Source organism: Mesoplodon mirus, assembly GCF_964341445.2.
Source record: "Mesoplodon mirus genome assembly, chromosome: 8".
In the NCBI taxonomy this organism is placed as follows: domain Eukaryota; kingdom Metazoa; phylum Chordata; class Mammalia; order Artiodactyla; family Ziphiidae; genus Mesoplodon; species Mesoplodon mirus.
Window position 1 is genome coordinate 32,178,470 of NC_138984.1, and position 14,496 is coordinate 32,192,965.

The 14,496-nt window shown below is 39.1% G+C and overlaps 1 pseudogene across 1 annotated transcript; it reads left to right on the top strand.

Annotated features, from left to right (window-relative positions):
- The first annotated feature begins 2,270 nt into the window (after nt 1-2,270).
- Nucleotides 2,271-3,289, top strand: LOC309809674 (large ribosomal subunit protein uL13-like; annotated as a pseudogene). Its single transcript has one exon. The product of its transcript is annotated as a large ribosomal subunit protein uL13-like (transcript).
- The last annotated feature ends 11,207 nt before the right edge of the window (nt 3,290-14,496 follow it).

Here is a 14,496-nt window from a genome sequence, read left to right on the forward strand (position 1 = left end):
CTTCGATATCAGTATTCTGAGAGCCATATGATAGCACAAAAAGTACAATAATTTCAACTCAATTTTAAGAGTATTGTTTTAACCTCTGCCATATTGAGAATCTCCCAGGTCAGGAGAGGGAAAGAAGAGATGAAAGAAAGGTGTGTGTGTGCGTTTAAAGCATGGACACCCTACAACTTCATACTGAACCCATTTCTAAATGGAAACTTTCGTAGATAAGTGAAATAAGTGAATTCTTTCAACTGACTAAAACAAAAATAGAGAAAATTGTCAGTCAAACCAATTCCTCAATATGATGTCCTCAAGAAAGGAAAAGTTGGTTATCTAAACTTTTTGTTTTTTTACAGCTGTTTTGATTCTATATAGGACCAGTCTGATTTGAAAGTATTATTCCTCTGGTAAATGACCAAACAGATTTAGGACACTGCAAACCTAATTCCACTCATGAACATCTTCTTGTCTTATCTGTTCTGTTTTGAAATCTTGTCTTGGCTTGTTTCACAAGGACCTTATGAAGTGTTCCCTCCCCCGTCCCCCCCCCCACCAAAAAAGTGGAGCAATACAGTCATTAAGCCCATTGTCTCCTCCTAGCCTTGCCTGAACTTAGAGCACAATGCCTGGACGTATGAGGCTGTGGAGCATTATTCATTGCTCACAGAGAGGCCAAGTGAGTCGGGATTAGCCTCAACAATGCACCCTGCTATTTGCTATTTGGCCAGGAACAGGGTTCTCATCCAGTACAATGCTTGTGCACATTCAGCTCATTGCTTGTCCGTGTACATCCCCACACACAGGGAGGAGTTTTGCAATCCAAAGTGACAACCATGTGTCCTTGGCTTTGTTCTCACCAGGGACAGGAAGGAGACTGCTCTGCGCTCTGCATTCTATATCCTTGGCTGCTAACCCTCTAATGCAATTATCTGGGCAAAGGACTCGAGTTTGCTTGTAGTCTTTATATGGACATCTTGTGCTGGTTATTAAGGAATTTTCTTTAATAAAGAGGCATTTTGACTTAACCTCAAGTGGTCACTAAGGTATCCAGGCATCATGACAAGAACTTCACTGGATCAATACTAGAAAATTACTTCAAGAAAAGGAAAATCAAGCTGAAGAGAAACATGGCCAAGAGACTCATATATAACTAGTCTTCTGTTTAGGGATATCAAAGCCTGTGTAGCTGAACATAAGTAGGAAGCTTGGAGAATAGACTTAAATTTTACAAAGGGAAGAAGACTGTTCCATTGAGTGCTAAAAGTATTATAAAATTTCCAAGTCCAGGTCTCATAAAGTCATTGCCTCCCTTCAGTCCTTATGTGATTTAGATCCCCTTTGGCTGTGAGGGTAGAGTGTGAGGGACTCCTTCTGATTCATAGGAAACCAGTGTAGCTACAAGCACCTGCCTAAGAACTACCTATCATTTTGAGTCCAAATATTTACTCCAGTAGCAGAGGCTGACAGAAACTGACAGGCATTTTGAATTTAGTCCTTCATACAGCAACAGGTAAGCAATGATCACCTGTGTATGAGGAAGCCTCCATATGAGAAATTTACTCAGCCAGGTACCTCCCTGCTGTGACCAGAGGAAAAAGCAGCCCTTCAATTCAATACCTGCATTATTTTCCTATCGCCTCTGTGACAACTTACCACATTACTGGTTTTAAGCAACACAAACTTAGCATCTTATAATTCTGGAGTTCAGCAGTCCAAAATGGATCTCACTGGACAAAAATCAAGCTTTCAGCAGAGTTACTTTGCTTCTGGAGACTCTAGAGGGAAACATGTTTCCTTCCCTTTTTCAGCTTCTAGAAGTTGCCCTCAATCCTTGGTTCGTGGCCCCTTCCAGCAATCCCACCACTCTGACACCTGCTTCCATTGTCACAGTTCCTTTTCTGACCCTCCTGACTACCTCTTTCTCTTATAAGGACCCTTGGGATTACATTGGGCACAACCAGATAACCCAGGATCATCTCAAGACCATTATATTTAAACACATGTGCTAAATCCTCTTTGCCATGTAAAGTAATATACTCACAGTTTCAATGACTAAGCCTTGGACATCTCTGGAGGCTATTATGCTGCCAAACCCAGTACCCCTTTCCATTTTCAAGCCAGAAGCTATTGGACATTTCTATATTTAACTCTTCTTGCTCTACTCATCTCAAATGACCCAAAGTGTTACTTATAACTTCCTACTCCTTTACAAGATTGAGAGCGTCTAAGAAAAGCAGATGCTGTATTCTGCTTACTTACTATTGTATTCTTCGTAGTCCTTAGCATGATGGAAAAAAAGTCAATAAAATGGACTTACTGAAAATTAAAAACTCCTGCCCATTGAAAGACATCATTGAGTGCTTTCCCAGGCAGCTACCGAAGATGGCGGAGGGGCAGGTCCTGGTGCTCAATGGCCAAGGCCATCTCCTGGGCCACCTGGCGGCCATGATGGCCAAGCAGGTGCTTCTGGGTCGAAAGGTGATGGTTGTGCGGCTGTGAGGGCATCAGCATTTATGGAAATTTCTGTAGAAACAAGTTGAAGTACCTGGTATTCCTCTGCAAGCGGATGGACACCAACCCCTCTGAGCCCCCAGCCACATCTTCTGGCGGACAGTGCGAGGCATGCTGCCCCACAGGACCAAATGAGGCCAGGCCGCTCGGGACTGCCTCAAGGTGTTTGATGGGATCCTGCACCCTATGACAAGAAAAAGCGGATGGTGGTTCCTGCCGCCCTTAAGGTTGTGTGATTGAAGCCTGTGCAGAAGTTTGCCTACCTAGGGAGGCTGGCTCGTGAGGTTGGCTGGAAGTACCAGGCAGTAACAGCCACCCTGGAGGAGAAGAGAAAGGAGAAGGCCAAGATCCACTATTGGAAAAAGAAGCAACTCCTGAGGCTACGGAAGCAGGCTGAAAAGAACAGAGAGAAGAAAACTGACAAATTCACAGAGGTCCTTAAGAGCCATGGATTCTTAGTCTGAGCCCAATAAAATGGACTGTTTATTCTTCATGCTTGGCCTGGCCTGCTCTTCCTCCATTGCCACCCTACGATGTGGGGGACCCCCAGGGGCTGCCATCCAGGTGCCACAGGCAGCCTGAGGCTTAGAAGACTGGGTATAGTGAAGCGGCCTTAGTCACTGCTGTTTAAGAACGGCCATTTTAAAAGAGTAGAGAGTTATAAGGGCTGTGCAGGCAGAATTTGCCTGTGACCTATTCATTCATGAGAGTTTTAGGACATGGACAGTTGGAACAACCACTGCTATTGCAATATTGGCAAAAGTGAGCTGGAAGATCTAATTGGAAGGGACCCCTGCATCGCTTACAGGGAGTCTGTGTAAGTGTCCCACATGGTCAGTACTATACTCTGCAGCTGTTAGGATGTGAGAGAATGCTTGGGCAGCATGAGTCTGGGGTTCTAAAAGGTGTTTATGGAAGGGAAGTACGGCCCAAGGGGTTACAGACATTGCCCTTGTGTCTTCCCTATATTTTGTGATCGAAAACTAATAAATTATGTTTAAAGAGAAAAGAAAAAGAAAAAGAAAGACATCATTGAGTAGCGGGGCAAAATTAGATGGGATTTCTCCTTCCAGCAATGTCAAAATAACAGGGACTAGGTTTACCTGCCTTCCTAAAACAACTTTAAAAATCTGGATAAAATATATGGCACAATGGTTATTAAGATTTGGACAACGAACAATGAAAGACAGTGAACCCTGAGAGATGGGAAATAAATGCAGTGAACCCTACGTTTGCCTTAATGTGCCCCCTGGAGGGAGTTTCTGTCTGAAGCGGAGAATGGGATCCCAGGGAGAGTACTTTGATGGAGTGTGTGTGGATAGAGTTTGCAGGGTAGAGAGTTGGAGGAGAGAAAAGAGACCTGTAGAGGGTCCTGCTCAAGTCTTCAGCTAAGTACTGATCAGTGAAGGTTTGTGAAGAAACTATCCAGGTCTGGGGAAAGAACTCTCTGAAAAGAATAGAAGAACAGTACCAGGAACTCACACAAAGCCAGAAATAGTTCCTATTCCCAGCAGGCAGAGTAGAAAACCTCATAATTCATGTGGCATTGGGTAGAGTTCTCAGAAGGCTTAGCTTCAGTTTTGAGACAAATGTACCCTAGAATATAGTCTTCTTTAGTACCAGATAACAAAGCTCAATAGCAAGTTCTGAAAGGATAATACTGTTTGTAAGTAACTCAACTACATCCCAGAACAGAGCTCAAAAATATTTACAGAAATACTACAATATCCAGCAAACAAAAAGGTAAAATTCTCAATGTCTGACATCCATTCAGCAATGAACAGAATTAACATTCTGAATTAACATTTGGAAGATGTCAAGTATGACCCATAATGAGGATGAAAATCAGTCAATAGAAACTGATCGAAGAAGTATACAGATAATAGAATTAGTAGATAAGACATTAATAGGGTTATTACAACAGCATCCCATAAGTTCAAGAGGCTAGAGGAAAGACTGCACATGAAAACTAGACACATAGAAGACATAAAGTGACCCAAATTACCTTCCAAAGATGAAAACTAAAATATCTGATATAAAAAATGCAGCAGATTAAACACTGGAGAAAAAAAGATTAATGAACTTGAAGACATACCTATAGAAGCTATCTAAAATAAAACCCAGAAAGAATTTTTTAAAAATCGAAAAACAATAAAGCAGAAACTAACACACCATTGTAAAGCAATTATACTCCAATAAAGATGTTTAAAAAAATTGAAAAATAAAATGAGCAGAGCATCACTTGAGGTGGAGGGGAAGCAACTTTAACATCAAATATACATGTAATTGGAGTCCCCAGAGCAGAGGAGGGATTTTCAGTTCTGATCTATTTTGAATACATTTGCTATGAATATTCATACATTATGTGGACGTATGCTTTAAATTCTCTTGGGTACATACCAAGGAGAGAAATTGCTGGGTCCTAGGGATCATAAAAGTTCAACTTTTTTAAAAAACTGTCAAATAATTTTCCAAAGTGGTTTTATTATTTTACATTCACTACAGCAATGCATTAAAATTTCAGCTCCTTTGCATCCTTGCCAATGTTTTTACATTATCACTCTTTTTAATTTTAGCCATCTTAATGGGCATGTAGTGATATTTCATTGTGGTTTTAATTTGTATTTCCCTGATGACTAATATTGTTGAGCCTCTTTTCATAGGCTTATGGGCCCTTCATATATATTTCTTTATGAAATGTCTGTTGAAATCTTTTCCCCATTGCTTTATTGGGTTATTTCTGTCCTTATTATCAAGTTGTAAGAGTTATTTTATATATTCTGGGTACAAGTCAAATATAAGTATTGTAAATATTTTCTCTTCTTCTGTGGCCTTTATCATTTTTATAGTGGTGTCTTTTTAAAAAGCTCTGTTGAAATATAATAGACATACAATAAACTACACATATTTAAAATACACAGTTTGATCAAGTTCAACATACATGTACACCCATGAAACACTGATTCCAATTAAGTTAATGAACATTTCCATCATTGTCAAAAGTTTTCTGGCGCCCCTTTTGAATACTGCTTTACTACTCTTCCATGTCCATCCCCAGGCAACCATCAATCTACTTGTGTCACTATAGATTACTTTGCATTTTCTATAACTTTATATAGATAAAATCATAAGTGTTACATCTTTTTTTCTAGTTTCTTTCACTAGCATAATTATTTTCAGAAGTATCTACATAGTTTGTATAATAATATTTCTTCTCTTTTTATTGCTGAGTAGTAGTCCCTTGCATAAATATAGCACAATTTATGTATTTATTTATCTGATGATGAGCATTTGAATAGTTTCCAGATTTTGACTATTAAAAATAAATCAAATGAATATTTGTATAACAGTCTTTGCATGCACATATGCTTTCATTTCTCTTTGGTCTAAAATCAATGACCTCAGCATCCATCTTAAGACATAGGAAAATAAAAGCAAATGAAATGTATAATGAGCAGATGAAAAGAAACAGTAAAGATGAGAACAGAAAAATCAATGAAATCAAAAACAGAAAAACAGGTAAAAATTAAGAAAGACGAAATTTGTATTTTCAGAAGGTAATAAAATAGTAAACTTCTAGCAGACTGACAGACTGATTAGGGGAAGAAGACACCAAAAGACACACACACACACGTATATGTGTGTGTGTGTGTGTATGCCTATATATATATATATATATACATATATATATATATATATATACACAAATATACACATATATATATGACTTCACCAAATGAAGAATATCTGTTCTTCCAAAAATAGTGCTAAGAGCATGAAAAGAGAAGAATCAGACTAGGTGAAAATATTTACAAATTGTATGTCTGATAAAAGGCTGTATCCAGAAAAAAACCAACAATAAAAATAAAAACCAACAGCCCAAATTAAACACTGGCAAATATTTGAACAGTCACTTCATCAAAGAAGGTATATGGATGGCAGATAAGAACCGGAAAAAGTGGTGAACATCATTAGTCATTGGGGAAATGCAAATCAAAACTACGGCAAGATATAATTACGTATCTATTAGAATGTCTAAAGTTAAAAAGATTGGCCATACCAAGTGTTGGCGAGGATGTGGAAGAACAGTACCCCTCATAAACTGCTGGTGGGAAGGTAACATGGTACAACCACTTTGAAAAACAGTTTGTCAGTTTCTACAAAAGTTAAGCATACATCTACTAAATGACCCAGCCATCCCACTCCTAAATATTTTCCAGAACACAAATTTAAATCTGCAAATTTGAATAACCCAAGCTTTGGAGGGAGCTTCAAGTTTGTGGTTTAGTTTCCTTCACAAGAAAGTGTTATTCAGATATCCAATGTAGATAAAATACAGTCATTCCGGTCAATGTGAGGTTTCCTGTTGCTGACTGGAGAACCATGTTCAGCCTCTAGGTTGAAATATCATTATATATCTTTCCTAAGTCACAACATTATTTGAAGGGCATCCTTCATTCATTCAACATTTATTAAACATCTATTCTGATTAGTAAATATTTTTTCCTTCCTGGTTACATACAGGCCTTAACTAAAGCTCTAAACAAAATATTTCTTATTAATTTGATCACTTTTAAACTCCCTTTCAGTATATCATTATTTTGCATGTTTATTAACTGTCTATTCCTCATTATCTAAAATCTCTTAATAGCTCAACTACATTTGGAGCATTTTTTTTCCTGGCCTAGTTCAGTTCTTCCGTTATCATCTCGGATTCATACTTCCCAGTGAAAAAAATATTTTAAATGAAATACATCTTCATTTTAGAGTCTTCAAGACAAAATTTCAGCAAGCAGGAACCTGACTGATATTTCAAACCTGAAGACAAATCTGATGCTTGTTTCCTTTGTGTAAACTTCTCTTCGGTCATGCGCAGTAGCTGGGTTCACAGATCAGCAGATGTGATATGAGAAACACATTGGGTCAAGCCCCTATCATGAGATCAGGGAAAATCGGCTTTCTCGCCAGTAAAAATGGAGCAACGTGTTTTCAAATCTCGCAGCTCCCAGCAAGCCCTTGCGTTTCCATTTGGTCTGTGAAGCAGTTCAGCTCACCCTCTCGTGATGTTGCGACAGCCTTTGTCTCCGCCCCAGCAGCACAAAGACTAAAGGAAAATGGGATGGGTAGCTGTTTTTCTTGCATTGGAGGAGACAGACATGATTTCACAGAAAAAAAAGATATCTGATCTTTTTAGCCCCCTTTGTTTCCTCTCTCCAAGTTTTGCAGCCCTTTTATCTGTAAATAAGTTAAAAAAAAGAATTGTACACACATTTTCAAAATGTGCTGCATAATACAACTTCATACATTTAGGAAGCTGACAGCTGCCCTTTGAGGTATATAACCTGCCAGCCTAAAATCCAGAAATCAATCATTTAGATATAGCGATGCTATGCTCTTGCTCCTGGTATGTACTGCGGCACCCAGGAATCACTTATTTGAGATATGCCACTGTAGCTCTGAGAGATTAAAGCACCACATCCAGGAACAATTGTGTTAGGGGGAGGGGGATGTTCTCATAGATCTGCCATGTTACAGCCCAGAATCCAGCAGCCAACCGGGCAAGTCTGTGCTGAATCGGAGCTTCCAGAAACCTGTGAAGAAGCGGGATGACAGTTCTGTTCTTCAACAGACCATTATGAACTAATTAGCATACATGAATTGCAGATTTGAAGCATTAAAGTGATGTACAAATCATTAATTTTTTGTCAAATCCATGTCATTCTTGTGTATGCCTTCCTATTTTAATGTTGCATGACAGTGAAAAGAGGTACAATCCTCTGTATGTAAAGAGGAGAGATTTGGTGTAGTTGATATAATGAGATCTATTTAAACACTATGTGTTTTCCAGCTTTGAATAAATCTACATGGAAAAATGCTACACTTGTCCCATTAGGGTTAATTGTGAAAGGATGTTAATATATTCAAAACCCCAGGGGTAGTTCTACATGTTGTCTGAGTGAAACAGGGGATGTAAGGCCAACTTCACATTTAAGCTTTCTTTTTAAAAAGTCCTCTCTCTGATGAATAAAAAGAGCCATAAAATCTTTCTCACCAACTATGTAAAATGTAACTATTTAGATTGGGAACTGAGTTTTTGGGTGTGTGAGGGCTCCAACACAGCAGATCTATTCTCATTAACCCAATGCCAAACTTAATTTATAATGATGTATAATGCAATGCAATGGAAAAGGGAAAAAACATCAAAGCTGATTTTCACACTGGAAAAGGCTTCTAAATATTAATTTGTGTTTTTTAAAAATTTTCTCTGTGTATTTAATTACTACAGCTATTTGTGCTTAAACAAATGCTTGGTGTTTCATTTGAATTTCTTTTTTTCTTATTACAGCAGAGTCACAATGCTTAATTTGTTAGTACTGTAATAGTTGTCATGGTAACAGACTAATATTATATATAAATATGTATGTGGTGTATATATGTGCATACTACAAATATATAGTATGGATGATCATGACTTGATACCAAAAGCGTACTTCAGAACACTTAGCTCTCGAGGAAAACCCTAATTAAAAATGCAGTTATACTTTATGAGCCTAAAGATATCTTCACAAACTCAAGTCTTTTTACTTGGGAAAAATGCAAGTTCTGAGGAACGGGGAGATGTTTTCTCTCTTCTTGTGGGTTCTCTTCTCCCTGAAAGCAGAGTCAATCCATGCCTGGGGTTATACTCTACAGACTTTTTCTCCTCCCCACTCTCTTCCCCACCAACTTTTTTTTAACCTCAAAAACTCTACCTAAAATGAAAACCAGGACCAAACCCTAGGGGCAGATCCTTTTCCAAAAACCATTCTTATATAACTAGAAGACAGAGGGATGCATTGAGAAAGGAGTAGTAGAGGGTGAGGTGATTTGTTCCATTTGTATTGGTAAGAGAGGGGACTTAATAATAATGAAAAATACACACATATGTACCACTTGAATTAGACATTTCACACAACTCTCAGTAAATGTTTAAGATGAATTTGTAGAGTCTTCATTTTAGAGATGAGGAAGCTGAGGCTCAGGGTGGAGGAGTCAAAATTGTCATGAAGGTTAGATTTGCTAAATCCTATACTCTGTACAATGTCACCTTACTACCCTGAGGCCTTCTTTCTTTTTTTGAATTTTATTTTATTTATTTTTTTATACAGCAGGTTTTTATTAGTTATCCATTTTATACATATTAGTGCATATATGTCAATCCCAATCTCCCAGTTCATCACACCACCACCTCCACCGCCATGTTCCCCCCTTGGTGTCCATACGTTTGTTCTCTACATCTGTGTCTTTATTTCTGCCCTGCAAACCTGTTCATCTGTACCATTTTTCTAGGTTCCACATATATGTGTTAACATACGATATTTGTTTTTCTCTTTCTGACTTACTTCAGTCTGTATGACAGTCTCTAGATCCATCCACATCTCTACAAATGACCCAATTTTGTTCCTTTTTATGGCTGAGTAATATTCCATTGTATATATGTGCCACATCTTCTTTATCCATTCATCTGTTGATGGGCATTTAGGTTGCTGCCATGACCTGGCTATTGTAAATAGTGCTGCAATGAACATTGGGGTGCATCTGTCCTTTTGAATTATGGTTTTCTCTGGGTATATGCCCAGTAGTGGGATTGCTGGGTCATATGGTAATTCTATTTTTAGTTTTTTAAGGAACCTCCATACTGTTCTCCATAGTGGCTGTATCAATTTACATTCCCACCAACAGTGCAAGAGGGTTCCCTTTTCTCCACACCCTCTCCAGCAGTTGTTGTTTATAGATTTTCTGATGATGCCCATTCTAACTGGTGTGAGGTGATACCTCACTGTAGTTTTGATTTGCATTTCTTTAATAATTAATGATGTTGAGCAGCTTTTCATGTGCTTCTTGGCCATCCGTATGTCTTCTTTGGAGAAATGTCTATTTAGGTCTTCTGCCCATTTTTGGATTGGGTTGTTTGTTTTTTTAATATTGAGCTGCATGAGCTGTTTATATATTTTGGAGATTAATCCTTTGTCCGTTGATTTGTTTGCAAATCTTTTCTCCCATTCTGAGGGTTGTCTTTTCATCTTGTTTATGGTTTCCTTTGCTGTGCAAAAGCTTTTAAGTTTCATTAGGTCCCATCTGTTTATTTTTGTTTTTATTTCCATTACTCTAGGAGGTGAATCAAAAAAGATCTTGTTGTGATTTATGTCAAAGAGTGTTATTCCTATGTTTTCCTCTAAGAGTTTTATAGTGTCCGTTCTTACATTTAGGTCTTGAAACCACTTTGAGTTTTTTTGTGTATGGTGTTAGGGAGAGTTCTAATTTCATTCTTTTACATGTAGCTGTCCAGTTTTCCCAGCACCACTTATTGAAGAGACTGTCTTTTCTCCATTGTATATCCTTTCCTTGAGGCCTTGTTTAGTGCAAGGTACCAGAGCCATAAGCCTACTCCTTCCAAACTAATTGACATCACACCTGGTCCCCCATATGGTTGAAGCTAAGTCAATGACAATGATATGTCTTATGCTGGAGATGACTTTGGTAGTAAACAAGAATAAACCTGATTGAAGGGGAGAATAGCATGCACACCTCTATCAGTTGGTGTTGTCTTCAGCTTCATGTAGCAACAACAACAACAACAATGAAAGGCTCCACAATGCTATCAGGGACTTGACAGTTAAGCAGTTGTTTATCTTTCTACTGAGCCATTCTTAGCGAGAGACTATAATCTTCATGCTCATGAGATGGCTGCTGCCCCACTGGACATCACAACTGCATTCCAGGCAGGAAGAAGAAGAATGAATAAAGGGAAAATGCATAAGCCAGTAGAGCTCATCTCTCTCTCTCTCTCTCTCTCTCTCTCTCTTCCTCTTCCTCTCTCCATCTCTCTTTCCTTTTGTTGGGGAAAATCACCAAATTTGATGCCACATGCTGTGCTTTGACTCATTGTTCCCTTGGTATTAACCAATGAAGTATCAAAACTTCTGGGAACTGTGCAAAATACAGAACACTTCAAAAATATGCATGTCATCCTTGCACAAGGGCCATGCTAATATCTGTATTGTTCCAATTTTAGTATATGTATTGCCAAAGCAAACACAAGCTTGTATCTTTTCAGCAACAAACAATAACTTTTCTGGAAGCCCTAACCGAAAGACTGTGCCTACTTACATATCATTGGCCAGTCTTGTGTCATATGGCCAGCCCATAGAGGCAAGGAAGTCTATGGAAGTGAAACATTTTAACTGAGGCTACTGTTGCCCTTAGTAAAATGGGAGTTCCATTAATAAAGAATAGAGAATGTTTGTTGGGAAGACAATGAGCAATGGTCATCTTCTGTGGTAGATATTTCCTTGTGACTTCATCAAGAGTACACACTGATGTAGAGAAAGAAGGCCTTTGTATCAGGGAAAAATATTAAGTGCATATTCTGGCATATGCTTAAACACCATCTTGGACTTTACTCATTTTCTTCCTATTTCTGGAATCTTCAGTTTCCATTTTCAGACTCCTCCTCTGTTTACTCCCTCTAAGTTGAAGTATTGATTAGCTGCCTTATTAGTATTTAACCATTGCCTTGTTTGCTTGGTGCCTCTACTGCCGAAGTGAGATGGTGGCAGTGTTCACAGTTTGAGCGATTTGATTTTTCAGAAGCTGCGTAGTGGGTGGTCAAGAGCTAAGGATTCATACAGAATTGAGTTAAACACGAACCTCACTTCTTACAACCTGAGTGACTCTAAGCAAGTTACTTAACTTCTCTGAGCCTTGGTTTCCTCATCTGATAACAAAGATAATAAAAATACCTTCCTCAGAAGGTTTCTATGAGGAGGACGTGAGTTGATGCATGTAAAACACCTAGAGGAATATCCAAAGCATAGCAAGCATTTGACCAATGTTAACTATTATTATTATTATTGCTATTAATCAAGTTGACCTGGATTCAAATCATGGATCTGCCATTTTCTTGGGCAAGTTACTAAAAGTCTTTGATTCTGTTTCATTATGTAGAAAATGGTTACTGAGTAATGCTAGAGATGGTAAGTATGTAAAGTGTATGACAAAGTGACTGGTAAATAGCAGGAATAGTAAGCACTATTAGTCACCTGTCACTACCCATTCCCCTACTTCCTTGCAGCTAGGGGATGACAAAGTCAATTTAATGTAAGTTTAATTCCCTGGAGAGAGCTTTCCATACTGAGTAAAAAGGTAAAAACTTATTTTGTGAAAGCCTTTTGCCCCCCTTGCTTCCCCATTGTATGCCTGGAGGTGCTGCAACCATCTTGAAAGCATGAGGACAAGGGCCACAAATGAATGATAACAGAGCAGGAAGATAGGCTTTTGGTCCCTGATTGCATCACTGCAGGCCTGCACCTGCTTTAGACTGCCCAACTCTAGATGTATTATATGAAAAGAAAAAACCTTCATGGTTTAAGCCAATATTCCTCAAGGTTTATTTTATGTGCAACCAAACACAATCCATGGTGACATTGGTTTTAGCCTAATGGAAATTGTATTAACAATCTTCACCATCATCATCATCATCATCATCACCTCTCTGATAGGGCCCCAGGATGTCCATATCTGTGTTAATTACCAAAGGCTTTGATCATGGCCTCATGGAAGAAACTTAGTCTGCAGGAAGTATTGGTCAAGACTTCTCAGGTCTTCAGTTCCCAGAAGGGAAGTGGAGAAATCTTAACTGCCTCTGGGACTTGGGGACAAGGACCATGCAATAGTCAGAACAAACCATAGAGTCCTGAGGGGACTGCTAACCCAGGAGAGCCCTGTGCATCCACTGAATCCCTCTGGGTCTTGAGTCTGGAGATCTATGAGGTTTTTACTGTAGGCACCTGGGTGATATTAAGAATATCTAGCAGGTGGCTAAAAAGAGATAAATGCTGAGTGAAGGGCAACATTGCAAAGATTATTTTGTGGATAATGTAACCACCTATAATTAGAGACAGATGAAGAGCGACTGTGTTCCATACAACCTCTTCACTAGTTTATATTAAAAGGAATCTCTGACCAAATTTGGCCACACATAAAGGTACATATTAAACATTTATTATGAAGCAGGCACAAAACAGCTCATATAACCTTTTTGATAAGTTTGATGAAATTCCAGTTCTTGGCCTTTTACATAGTCTAACTACATGATGCATGCAATATTCACTTGGGGCAGAAATGACCATATTCTAGAGGCAGAGTTCCATTAACCTTATGGTAGATATCAGGCCACTGGCGGCCTGAGGGCTGAGTCAATGGCCAGACACAGGATAATCAGGAACAATATCCCTAAGGGTACAGGTCACAGGGATTTCTAGATTCTTAGTCTGTTTATAAAATCGGAGAGGGAGTCTCTAGAATATGTTATACAATCCATATATCTTTAAAATCACTATTTGCACTAGTTAAAAGCCATTTTTAACATCCCTAATGCATATTGACAAGTCATTAATTTTACCAATGAAAACCCATTTTAAACATGCCTTCTGCTAATTAAGAATACTCTGGAGGGAGACCTTCACGATGGCAAAGGAGTAAGACATGGAGATCACCTTCCTCCCCACAAATACATCAGAAATACATCTACATGTGGAACAACTCCTACAGAACACCTACTGAACGCTGGCAGAAGACCTCAGATTTCCCAAAAGGGTGCGCAAGGAGAGGGGATTCAGAGCACTGCCTAAATGAGCTCCAGAGACGGATGCAAGCCAGGGTTATCAGTGCAGACACCAGAGATGGACATGAAATGCCAAGGCTGCTGCTGCAGTCACCAAGAAGCCTGTGTGCAAGCACAGGTCACTCTCCACACCTCCCCTCCCAGGAGCCTGTGCAGCCCACCACTGCCAGTGTCCCGTGATCCAGGGACAACTTACCCAGGACAACACATGGCACGCCTCAGGCTGTTGCAACATCACGCTGGCCTCTGCCACTGCAGGCTTGCCCCACAACCCGTACCCCTCCCTCCCCAGGGCCTGAGTGAGCCAGAGCCCCCGAATCAGCTGCTCC